General features: G+C 31.4%; 1 long non-coding RNA gene across 1 annotated transcript; it reads left to right on the top strand.

Moving 5' to 3' along the window:
• Positions 1–7,429: 7,429 nt before the first annotated feature.
• On the top strand, positions 7,430–8,208 carry LOC134683797 (uncharacterized). The gene is made up of 2 exons (XR_010101085.1): positions 7,430–7,497; positions 7,850–8,208. It is a non-coding gene; the product is annotated as an uncharacterized LOC134683797 (long non-coding RNA).
• The last annotated feature ends 5,297 nt before the right edge of the window (positions 8,209–13,505 follow it).

The following is a 13,505-nucleotide window of genomic DNA, read 5'->3' as shown; positions in this document are numbered from 1 at the left end:
TTCAAAGTTGCAACATCCTGTTAAATCTAAATCGCAAGGCTTTTTTAATTCTCTTGATAAGTAATACACGAGTGTAAGAAAAGTAGGGCTTTCTTTTTACCTGTAAAACTCAGGTGTACTGATGTAATTAAACCATGTATAGTGCCATGTCATTAAATTTGACAAAAAAATATTTTAAGATTTGATTAAAATAAATGTTTACTGTAACTTTGGAACACATTTTTTTTTTTAAAAGGTTATCAAGGATTGTTATGAATGTTCATGATATTATTTTTTTGTTTTACTACAAAAAAAGGGGTTTATTTTGTTAAAGCTGATTTGAAAAAGATATGAAATCTTAAAAAAGACACCTTTTTTTTGTTAAAACAAAAATTTGATATTTTTATTTAAAGAAAGATATATTTCTAATATCAAAGCTTTTTGACCTACATGTAGATTAATTAAATTCTTAAATTTGACAGAAATACACCAAACTAAATAACAACTTATGGTTTAGTAAGATATTTAGCAAGAGTATTGCAAAGATAGTTATAGAGTTTGATGAAAATCTAAGTTGATTTCCAAAAGTTATGAAACAATTATAGTGTACTATCTCTATTTTGTCAAAACTGCAAATCCTAGCTTTTTTTTACCTAGAATACGTTGATTCTTAAATTTTACGGCAATACAACTAAAATCTAAAAAACCTTTTTTTACCAACATCACTTTAATTCTTAAATTTTACAACAGTACAACAAAAAAGTTAATGAAATGGAATTCAGTAAGCTTGATATATATCTAAGATAGCTGCATAGTTTGATGACAATCCAAGTTGATTTGAAAACGTAACTACAAAAATTAAAGATGCCTATCTCTATTTTGTCCAAATTGCAAATCCTAGCTTTTTTTTTACCAAGATGACTTTAATTCTTAAATTTTACAGCAATACAACAAAAAAGTAAATGAAATGGGATTCAGTAAGCTTGATATATATCTAAGATAGCTGCATAATTTGATGAAAATCCAAGTTGATTTGAAAAAGTTATTAAAAAAATTAAAGATGCCTATCTCTATTTTGTCTGAATTGCAAATCCTAGCTTTTTTTACCGAGATGACTTTAATTCTTAAATTTTACAGCAAACAACAAAAAAGTAAATGAAATGGGATTCAGTAAGCTTGATATATATCTAAGATAGCTGCATAATTTGATGAAAATCCAAGTTGATTTGAAAAAGTTATTAAAAAAATTAAAGATGCCTATCTCTATTTTGTCTGAATTGCAAATCCTAGCTTTTTTTACCGAGATGACTTTAATTCTTAAATTTTACAGCAATACAACAAAAAAGTAAATGAAATGGGATTCAGTAAACTTGATATATATCTAAGATAGCTACATAGTTTGATGAAAATCCAAGTGATTTTGAAAAAGTTATTAAAAAAATTAAAGATGCCTATCTCTATTTTGTCCAAATTGCAAATCCTAGCTTTTTTTACCGAGATGACTTTAATTCTTAAATTTCATAGCTTTACAAGAAAAAAGTAAATGAAATGGGATTCAGTAAGCTTGATATATATCTTAGATAGGTGCATAGTTTGATGAAAATCCAAGTTGATTTGAAAAAGTTATTAGAAAATTTAAAGATGCCTATCTGAATTTATAAAATAATTTTTATTTTTACCTATTGTAAAAAAAATTTTTTTTTTATTTCACAGCCAGTAATCAAGCTACCTAATAAGCTTGAATTTTGTAAGATCAATATTTAATTTAGTTAGATGGGCTTCTTTATACCAGTCAAAACTAAATTTGAAGGTCAAGACTAGTCGAGACAGGTCGAGACTGGTTCAGACTGAGTCGAGACTAGTCAAGACAGGTCGAGACAGGTCTAGCCTTGGTCAAGACCATTTCAGACTAATTAAGTAAAGTCGAGACCTAGTCGAGTACACTTAAGTACAGTTAAGTCCAGTCGAGACAATGTCGAGACTAGTCGAGTAAAATGTGTGCTCGAATTTACTGGTCGAGCACAAAAACTGGTCAATTCAGACTCTGAGCAGTTTGTAGTGTAAAAGGCTCCAAGTATCATATATAAGAAATACACTATTTCAATATTTTTCTCAACTCAGCTACAACTTAGTTCATATAATAATAGGGACAAAATATGTTTAAAGTAACTTTATTTATGCTAATTTTACAGTTTTTATTCTATTTATTCAAAAGAAACCCAATTTTATGTTTTTTCTTTTTAAATAAACTGATGACAATAGAATACAGGAAATGTTTGGAATATGCCAGTTCAACTATTTGCCACTGGCCAAAATACCACAACTATGCAACATATAAAATTAGCTGTAGTTTCACCATTCGGGGTCACAATCCTTAAAGTAAGACATCATTTTAATCGGTATTGTGTACAGATTCATAAAAGCTGAGAAGTTTTTATATATCGCATACAAGGTTTTGCTTAAGGGTGCTATAAACAGTTTCGTATAAAAAACTAGGGGTTATTCCCCAACTAAAAATAGACTTGGAGGGAAGTCCCTTTTTATCAACATAATTGGTAAAAAAGTATCATGTTTTTTATATTTGATTGTAAAAATAAGTTAATTAGCTTCAATTAAAACAGGTTGTATGATCAAAATAATTTTTTAAAATTAGATTAAATACACATGTTTTAAGGGGAGACAAACTGTAAACATCCTGTTTTTTTGGCAGTAAAAAGTGCAAAACTTATTTGCACCCAATGTAGCTCTTTTCGGAGCAGGCGAATGTAGCCTGAAGCATAAATTTTTAGAAAGACCAGGTAAAAACCTATGAAATTCATACAGTTTTGAATATGAAAAATGTGCATGTATCATGTCTGCATGGGTGTGCACATGGCCTGATTTCATGTTTTTTATGCATAGATTAGGCAATGTTTTTCCCATTTTCTCTGGATGAAACTTTTTGGTACTATTAAAAGTACAATTTATTTTTATTTCATCATAAACTAGAGAAAATTCTGATTCCAATGATATCTAGTTTTATACAAGTATCTTCATTAACATTAACACCACTAAGGGTCAATTATAGATGGTCCCTCAAAATATGACGTCATAGGAAAAAACTGTTGATTGCACCCTTATAATAAGAGAAAATTCAACATTACAAAAAATCTTAACTTTTTTTTCAAGTAGTCACTGAACCATGAAAATGAGGTCAAGGACATTGGACATATGACTGACGGAAAGTTCGTAACATGACGCATCTATATACAAAGTATGAAGCATCCAGGTCTTCTACCTTCTAAAATATAAAGCTTTTAAGAAGTGAGCTAACACCGCCGCCGCCAGATCACTATCCCTATGTCGAGCTTTCTACAACAAAAGTTGCAGGCTCGACAAAAATGAGGAAAAGTTGTTCAATATTGACTATATAAAGGGCAATAACTCCTTAAAGGGAAATTCCACGATTTTTTACTTATCATCTAATTATGTTCATCTTAACATAAAAAACACATTTGCGAAGTTTTAAATTTATATTCCTTCTAAAAACGGAGAAAATCAAGTATTTGTAACTTTTTTGGTTGAATTCTCAAGTGGGTCGTGACGTATTAGCCCGATTTATTGAATTCTGGGAAAAAATAAAATCTGTTCAACTCTTACAGCTTATCGACAATATACGTAATTAAAAGCGCACAGCTGACGAATGGTCGAAGTTATTAACCACAATATAAGTATAAACGAAAATGAATATGCATATATATACCGTTTTGTATTGATTGAATTAAACTCCTATAAAATTATCTCTAGTAAATGTTTTTGAAATTTTAATTAATTATTGTTCAGATATTTTTCATAAAATATTTATTGAACATTTTTACTGATATTGAACTGAAAATATTTCAGTTCTATTTACCGTTATTGTTTTGATAATCATTTCAATGCAACTAATGTGTGAGCAGAGTGTGTATATTATTTTGTAAAGGTCACTGTATATTTCTCGGCACGAGGTCAATTCGTTTACCTTGTAGCTATGTAGCTGCAGGTGTGAGTTCAAGCGTACACAGGTATAAATGTTGTTATTTGGAAAGGATAAACAGAAAGGTTAGAAAGAGTATATGCTGTCACGATGTTAATACACTAAGATTTAATACACGATGAGAATAAAGATATAATAATTAAATTGTGTAAATTAATTGAAAATAAAATTCAGATTAGTAATTCCGAAAGTGTATAAAAATAAAAGGAAACAATTTTTGATTACTTTCAAAGCGGCAATTGGCGTAAAGATTCAAATATGAAGCAAAAAATAGTAGTTTTAATCTTTAATAAACACTAAATGCAATATTACCCAATTTGATATACCATTGTACATCTGTTTGATATCATTGACTTTACCGGAATTTCTTAACTTGTATTCAAATCTGGCTGTGTTTAAATGCTAATAAAACTATTGCAATTTTAAAGTTTTTAATTGACAAAAAAATACAACATACAACATGCATGATTTTTTTTTAGTTTCTTTTTAACATTTTATTCTTACATAATTAAATTCATTTGACAATCATTTACACGATTTTTTTGTGAAAAGAATACCAATTATCTAAGCTAAGGTATTATTTCTTTTGAGGATTTTTGAGGATTTTTAAAAAAAAATTCTATGATAATATTTGTGCAATGTTGAACATGATAGCCGTCATTAATCCAAATAAGTAATACAGTAGTTGTAATAAAAGTTATATTTTAGTCATGCATAACTGATATTGACGAATTTATAATAGTTCGTCCATACATCGTTGTTCATGAAACAATCATTTTTAGTATACATGCAAGTTTCCTGACGTATAAGAGCCATTGAAGATGAGCTCCAGAGAAATCAGACTAGTGGCGTTTTGTTCGTTTGTTTGTTGGGAAAGGAGAGGAAATGCAACCGCTTGTACAGATAAACGACAGAATTACCATACAAGCATTTATAGTCAACACAATCAGAAAGAGTTCCCATCGTTAGACGGGGAATATGAAGGCTTCCAAGAATGAACAAGTGACATGTCTAACTCTGGACAGTTAGAAAACAGACTATCGACATCGACCGCTTGTTCTTGATATTTGAAATTATGATATAGTGATGAGTTCTTGCGTCTGATAAAAACTAAATTCCTTCATGGTTATATCTTGCCATACGTTTATATTGGTTTGTAAGATGATTACTCAAAATCGTTATTTGAAAATCCTGTTTGTGAGATGTAGATTCATTTCAATACAGAAATTTCGTCTATATATTTCACAAGTGTATAACACGGAGAAGCTCTGAAGGTCCATTAATCCCATTTTGTTTGGGTGTGAACCATCGATGTTTACAGCCATATCAAAGAATAAGGTGATGGTGGTAGAAAGAACTTTGGGCGTCATGTGGCAAATATTACATGCATATCGGACAATGAGTTGTCAATCTGTATGAAAAGATTTCCAATACAACCATATTATTGAGAAGGAATGTTTACATGCTATACTCTCGTACTAGTATTACAGGGTTCTTGTGGCGTTCACCTTAGACACACATCTTTTTAACGATGTTTAAAAAAAGACAGAACCAATTTAATGTCATATTTGCCTATTTTTTAAATATAACTAAAAGTCTTTTATCTGACAAGAATACCCCTATTTAGCGAACAAGTAATTTATTCTTTTTTCTGTTATTGAATACAAAGAAAGAAAATAAATCCCGAAATTAATTTTAAACTTTGATACTCAAAAGTTTCCCAGCAAAATATTCACATCCCCTGGGGATAATAAGTGTTCGTCCAGTGGCATATATAACAATTGTGATGACGAATTCCTTCCTTTGTTCGAGAACAATCTTATTGAAATATAAATCTGTGATTTTCCTAGGTCCACAGCTTCAATGAACCAAAGCAAAAGTTATACATCGACCTGTATTTAAATCAAATTGGTTCTCTTTTTCTTTTGGTATACAATAGTCTATTGACATTCGATGATTACATACTGTTGGCATACGTGGACTAGTCTATTTACAACACTTTTACCCCTATTTATTCAAAATATATGTTTTTTTCTTATGTTCAATGTATACATGTATATATTTTAAATTGCGCTATAGTTCCGTAACTTTCTATCCAGTCGTATAAACGAATCGTTGGCAAGTGCGTACATTTTTTAAAATCAATATTTCTGGTCTGTTCCAATCTGTCCTTCACTATTGACAATGACTATATATTACATTTTCCCAAATTCACCCTTGGAAAAAATATTTAAATAGATTTTAACTTCATCAAATCTTATTTTTTGGGTATTATTTATATTTTTATGAATTATATTCTTTACACCAGAAATGTTATTTATAAACAAGCGTATGAGTTTAGTAATGACAAGTAAGACAGAGTTGTAAATTATACATCTGATAGTTCAAAATGGAAAGTTATAAGTTATCAGCCGTGTACACTGATCAATACCTGCAGAAGTGAAACGATGCATGAGCTTGCAAGCCCGACAGGAAATCGCTTGAATACCTGGACGTGTCACCTCACACCCCTCACAATACCTTTGGAAGTAATACCTTTAGCCATGCCGGTGATCAGATGAGGGAAGATCAATATATATTTGAAAAAAGTTTATTACTTTAAAGAATTATGAACAAATTAGATTTTCGAAAAGAATTTTCACGGAACACTTATTTATGATTTCAACTTTGACTTTTCACCTAATTCCAATATCAACAGTTTAAAAACAACAGACCATGGTAATTTAAATTAATTTAAAGTTAGAATATTTTCCGTATCAAGTAAGTTAGTCGGATAAAACAACCGTACGATTGACAAGATATCGACACGCAATTACGACTACATCGGTTACTGTAGTTTTGTTTCTTTGTGGTTTATAGACATATCTTTTTTATTAATCGGGAAAGAAGACAAGATGGCGGATCGCAAAGAATTGATACTCTAAATTTAAAATCGATGGTGATCGCTTATCTAGCGGAATAAAACTTTAATATCTATGAATTTGAGCATTTTTATACAGAATGAACATAATATCAATTTTTGATTTTTTTGCGAAGTTTCCCTTTAATGGTTCCTCTAACAATTTTTGAATATTAGATCTTACTTTGCTGAACATTATTGCTCTTGACAGTTTATCTCTATCTATAAAAGTATTCAAGATAATAACCAAATACTGCAAAATTTCCTTAAAATTATAAATTTTAGGGCAGCAACCCAATAATGATTTGTTGGATTCATCTGAAAATTTGAGAGGGCATAGACATACATGACAAGTGACATGATATTCGCGTGTAATACATGCTTTTTCAACGTTTTACACGCGAGAATTTTGTCACATGGCGTGTACACGCTTTTCACCACTTTACACGCAATTACACGCTTTTTCGTTCTTTTCATTTTTTGTTCGTTAGTGATATCGCTATTCTCGTTTTTTTTTCATTACACGGAGATAAATACCGAAAAATTCGAAGAATTTGTTTGGCTGCCATATTGTTTATTTTTCTATATGGACAAACAGTAAAAGGTAAGTAGTTTCTGATTAGTTTTTACGATTTTGTGACTTTCTTTCAAATTCACTTTGTGTGGATAATGAGCACACAAATAGGTCGCTTTCAGTGCATGTCCTGTCGTCTAAAGCGTCGATAATTGTTAAGCCAAAACGATGTTTACGTATCAAGATAAATTTCAAGATTTATATATTTTGGAGTTCGAGTTTAAATGATCGTGTGACAAGTAACACATTGTGCATTCTATGTTGCATTGATTATAACAATACATGGGAGAGGAGAAATACCATGTAGCTATTTAAATAAGCATTTAACACGTTTATTTAATGGAAATCAAATTTATAAAACATTTTTCTTTTTCAATTTCAGATTCAAATCTAGCCAACAGATTTCTACAGGCCATGGGGATGAAAATATCACAGAACTGTTGGATTAGCTTTCATAGTACCAGCTATCATCTGATGAACTACCCAGTTTTGACCAGGCAATGGAAGCAATGGCAGAGATAATAGATGATATTTTTTTTTACATTGCAAAATGAACAAAACATTATGACATTCTTTAAAATCTTGATGAAGCTTATTCAGTCAAATATCAATTCCTACTGTGGGAGAGCATTTTCAATTATAAAGAAATTGACACTGAATTCTGATCAGAACTTGACTATTTTACATTTATATTGAGTGCTGTTATATGAAATTATCAAATAAATGTAGCTAAACTTGAAACTAGCAGTTGTTTTAAATATGTGCCTAGTGGTATATTGCTTTAAAAGCAACATAACAAACCACTTACTACAATAAAAGTTTGCAGTAGAATATATATTGTTTTTTTATATAAACAAATTTGTATGTGAAATTATGAACATTTATACCACATTCATATTAAAAACTCTGCAACTACGTCACGCGTTTTCACACGCTTTTTAACATGCCATGTCATGTCATGACATGATTTTCCATTGTCAGAGGTTGGCAAGTATGGGCATAGATCTTATTCTGATGTACATTTAAGTCTTAAAAGATTTGCCCTTTATGTCTTAGTTTCAAAGATATAAATCAAAAACTGCATTTTACCACTATGTTCTAATTTTAGTCATGTCAGCCATTTTGTTTGGTAGGCAGGGTCATCAGACACATTTTTTAAACTATATACCACAATGATAATTGTAGCCAAGTTTGGTTAAATTTGGCCTTGTACTTTCAGAGAAGAAGATTTTTGTACAAGTTACAAAATATAACGAAAAGTTATTAAAAATTGACAATAAAGGGCAATAACTCCTTAAGGGGTTGACTGACAATTTTGGTCATGTTGACTTATTTGTAGGTCATACTTTGCTGAACATTATTGCTGTTTACATTTTATCTCTATCTATAATAGTATTCAAGAAAAAAACCAAAAACTGCAAAATTTCTTTAAAATAACCAATCCAGGGGCAGCAACCCAACAACAGGTTGTCAGATTCGTCTGAAAATTTCAGGACAGATAGATCTTGACCTGATCAACAATTTTACCCCAAGTCAGATTTGCTCTAAATGTTTTGGTTTCAAAGATATAAGCCAAAATATACATTTTACCCCTATGTTCCATTTTTAGCCATGGCGGCCATCTTAGTTGGATGGCCAATCACCGGACACATTTTTTAAACTATATACCCCAAGGATGATTGTGGCCAAGTTTGGTTAAATTTGGCCCAGTAGTTGCAGAGGAGAAGATTTTTGTAAAAGTTTACAGACGACGGACGCCAAGTGATGAGAAAAGCTCACTTGACCGTCTGAGCATAAAGTTGCGCATGGATATCGTAAGTGATGTACATAGTCGTAATTTTCCGTAACAGTAAAATATGATCATTTAAATAATATTTTTTATTCAAATGCATTGAGAAAGAGTTGAATAACTTTTAAATGCAATTTTAAAACTTAATAAAATTTATTGTTACAATTGTCAATGTTGAAATAGGACTTCTGTTCTAAAAATAAATACCATGTTTTTGACGAAGGAGAAGAATGAAAAGAGAATAACTCACATTTATCGAACACGTGAACTGCTTTTCATGATTACTGTAATGCAGATCAAAATTATAGATAACGATCTTCATTTTGGTAGCTTATGAAGCAGTTTCACTCTAGCCTTACACTAGAAAAGGTCCGACAAACATGCTAAAGATGATGTAAACAAATCATGAAAAAGGGGAAATTTAAACTGACAAGTAAGTACTATTGAATTGAATATAAATGTTCAAGAGCGATTCACGACCACTGAAAAATAACATGCAAGCGTAAATAATTTCAGAACAATATCTGTGTCGAACAACAAAACAATGACCCCCCCCCCCCCCCCCCTTTTCAGGCTGAAAATTAATTATTAATGCAACCAAAGGCATAGCTCATGGTACTTTTTATCATGTAATAGATTTGAAATTTGTGGACCTGAGAAATATGTCATCTGCATAGGGTTCAGACCATTTAGGTTTCTGGGAGTAAAGGTCATGATTCATGGAAGTAAAGGTTTATATACATGTAAGACATGTAATACACCTTATCGCTATTTGTCCACCATTACAATGTACTGGATATCACACAGGTTCCCGTACATTTTGACATCATAAAACAAAATATCTGATGTCACAATGGAAAAGTGATTGTTGTATGCGTCAAAAGGTCAAGCGACCAGGTCGGCCGGCCAAGTAGGCTAATAGCGATGAGGTGTATTACATGCATATGCAAAAAGAATTTTCTTGTTGTAAACCTGGAGTATTCAAATGTGAATGGAGTTGATTTTGCCGGGATTCCAGTTATAACATTTTTGATTTAGCATGCACACTTAAAATTTAGACATGTTAGAACAAAACCAATCTGTATAAAAAAAGATGTGGTATGATTGCTTGGATAAGACAACTTCAATGTATCCAAAAAGAGACCAAAATGGCACCTACATAAACAGCTATAGGTCACCGTACGGCCTTCAACAATAAGCAAAGCCCATACCACATACATGTATATATACTAGTCAGCAATGAAAGTCCCAGATTTGACAATGTATATTGTACATGATGTACCTGTACAACAATTTAAACAAGAAAACAAAGGCCTTATTTGTATATAAAACTAGAGGCTCCAAAGAGCCTGTGTCGCTCATCTTGGTCTATGTGAATATTAAACAAAGGACGCATTTGAATTCATGACAAAATTGTGTTTTGGTGATGGTGATGTGTTTGTATATCTTACTTTACTGAACATTATTGCTGCTTACAATCATTCTATCTATATTGAACTTGGCCTAAGAGCTTCAGTGAAAAATGTTAGTGAAAATTGTTAAAAATTGACTATAAAGGGCAATAACTCCTTATGGGGTCAATTGACCATTTAGGTCATGTTGACTTATTTTTAGGTGTTACTTTGCTGTACATTGTTTCCCTTTACAGTTTATCTCTATCTATAATAATATTCAAGATAATAACAAAAAACGGCAAAATTTCCTTAAAATGACTAATTCAGGGGCAGCAACCTAACAGCAGTTTGTCCAATCCATCTGAAAATTTCATGGCAAATAGATCTTGACCTGATTAACAATTTTACTCCCAGTTAGATTTGCTCTAAATGCTTTGGTTTTTGAGTTATAAGCAAAAAACTGCATTTTACCCCTATTATCTATTTTTAGCCATGGAGGCCATCTTTGTTGGTTGGCCGGGTCACGCCACACAATTTTTAAACTAGATACCCCAATGATGATTGCGGCCAAGTTTGTTTAAATTTGGCCTGGTAGTTTCAGAGGAGAAGATTTTTGTAAAAGATTACCAAGATTTACGAAAATGGTTAAAAATTGACTATAAAGGACAATAACTCCTAAAGTGGTCAACTGACCATTTTGGTTATGTTGACTTATTTGTAGATTTTACTTTGCTGAACATTATTGCTGTTTACAGTTTATCTCTATCTATAATAATATTCAAGATAATAACAAAAAACAGCAAAATTTCCCTAAAATTACCAATTCAGGGGCAGCAACCCAACAACAGGTTGTCCGATTCATCTGAAAATTTCAGGGCAGTTAGATCTTGACCTGATGAACATTTTTACCCCATGTCAGATTTGCTCTAAATGCTTTGGTTTTTGAGTTATAAGCCAAAAACTGCATTTTACCCCTATGTTCTATTTTTAGCCGTGGCGGCCATCTTGGTTGGTTGGCAGGGTCACTGGACACAATTTTTAAACTAGATACCCCAATGATGATTATGGCCAAGTTTGGATTAATTTGGCCCAGCAGTTTCAGAGGAGAAGATTTTTGTAAAAGTTAACGACGACGGACGACGCCGGACGCCAAGTGATGAGAAAAGCTCACTTGGCCCTTCGGGCCAGGTGAGCTAAAAATGAATGAAAAACAAATATGTAACACATAAACAAATGACAACCACTGAATTACAGGCTCCTGACTTGGGACAGACACATACATGAATATTGTGGCGAGTTTAAACAAGTTAGCAGGATCTAGACCGTATAAATTATTTTAAAAAATGAATCATTTCACAAAGCTACCTTTCTTACCAATGGTCTGGATTGAGGGTCCTTCATTTCATTCCTAACTAATTCTTTAAACCATTTATCTCTATTTATTTTTTCCCATTTTTCTGTACTTCTTATAATTTAACAACCCAGTTTTTCTTCATTGTTACATGTATGTCTATTTTCTTTATTTACAAATGTATTGTGACTCATAAAGTGGCGAAAAGTATATTGTTTTGGCGAAAGAGGTGGCAAAAAAATAATTGATTGTGAACATTACATGCATTTTTCTCTATTCTTTAAAACTTTTCCTTACCCCCCTATAATATATTTGATCCCTGGCACAGAATCTTCATGAGAGAAAAACAAAACTTTTACTACCTAAACAGGAAAAGTGGTCTGGTCATAAAGTGATATTTTTTCTAAATCTAAAAGCTTGTTTGGGGTCTACACAGTTATTTCGAAGTGCATTTCTTTAATATGTTAAAGACATTAAATGCAAACTTTAAAAAATTACACCTGAACTTAGTGGGTGTCATTTTCTTTTCAATGATAGCTTCAGACATTTTTTAAGGTTTTTTAGGTGGTCCATTCATGACCAAAAGTTACAGTATAATTTCAACTCTTTTAAAAATACTTCATCTTTAAGGCATATTTATTAAAGGTGTATAAAAAAATATTTCAAGATATATGTAATCAAATTTACAAAAATTATTATATAATTGATTTTCATGTAGAACGCATGGTAATGGCCACACAAGAGTCTTTATTTTGTAAATAAAGATAAAATCAAAGGATGTTTCTAAAGTGTAATAGGATAGTAGGAACTAACTGATCTTAACCAACTTTGTATGACCAGAGATTACTAAATTAAAAGTCTACGGACCAAGTTTCATGGCAATTATAAGATATATATTATAGACAATTTTTTTTTACAGACTAAATTGATGTACATGTATCTGATATACATGTATATGTAGAATGTTTAATAATTATTAAAAAGTCAAAATTATACAAATGTATAAGTACAAATGTATGTGACTTTTAGCATGTTTAGTAGGTTTTTGAATGAAAAAAAGGGGGGGGCTTGTATGAAGAGGTGATTTTTTCCTGCAATTTAAAACCTCATGAATGTTTTTGTTGTATAAAAAATCCCAGTGGCGGATCCAGATTTTTTCATAAGAGGGGGCTCACTGACTGCCCTTAAGGGGACCCGCTCAGGTCATGCTCCAGTGATTCCCAATATAATTAACCAAATTTTCCCCAGGGCTGCCTCTGAATCCTCCCATATGTTTAAAATGTACTTTAAATAAAAAGGAAATTACCAATTGCATAGTATATTACAATATACATGTAATAATTTAATAGTACTTTAAGTATTAAAAAGTCTAAGGCCAAAACACTTGAAATAATTCAGGGTCAATTTAGGCCCCTAGCACATACATTACATTTAAAAATGCATATTACAGCTGAAGTTATTAAAATTTGCTTTTGGGGGGGGGGGGGGGGGGGGGGGGGGCTGA

The sequence above is a fragment of the Mytilus trossulus genome, chromosome 9, assembly GCF_036588685.1.
Source record: "Mytilus trossulus isolate FHL-02 chromosome 9, PNRI_Mtr1.1.1.hap1, whole genome shotgun sequence".
NCBI classification, from domain to species: Eukaryota; Metazoa; Mollusca; class Bivalvia; order Mytilida; family Mytilidae; genus Mytilus; species Mytilus trossulus.
This window is presented reverse-complemented; position numbering and strand designations above follow the sequence as displayed.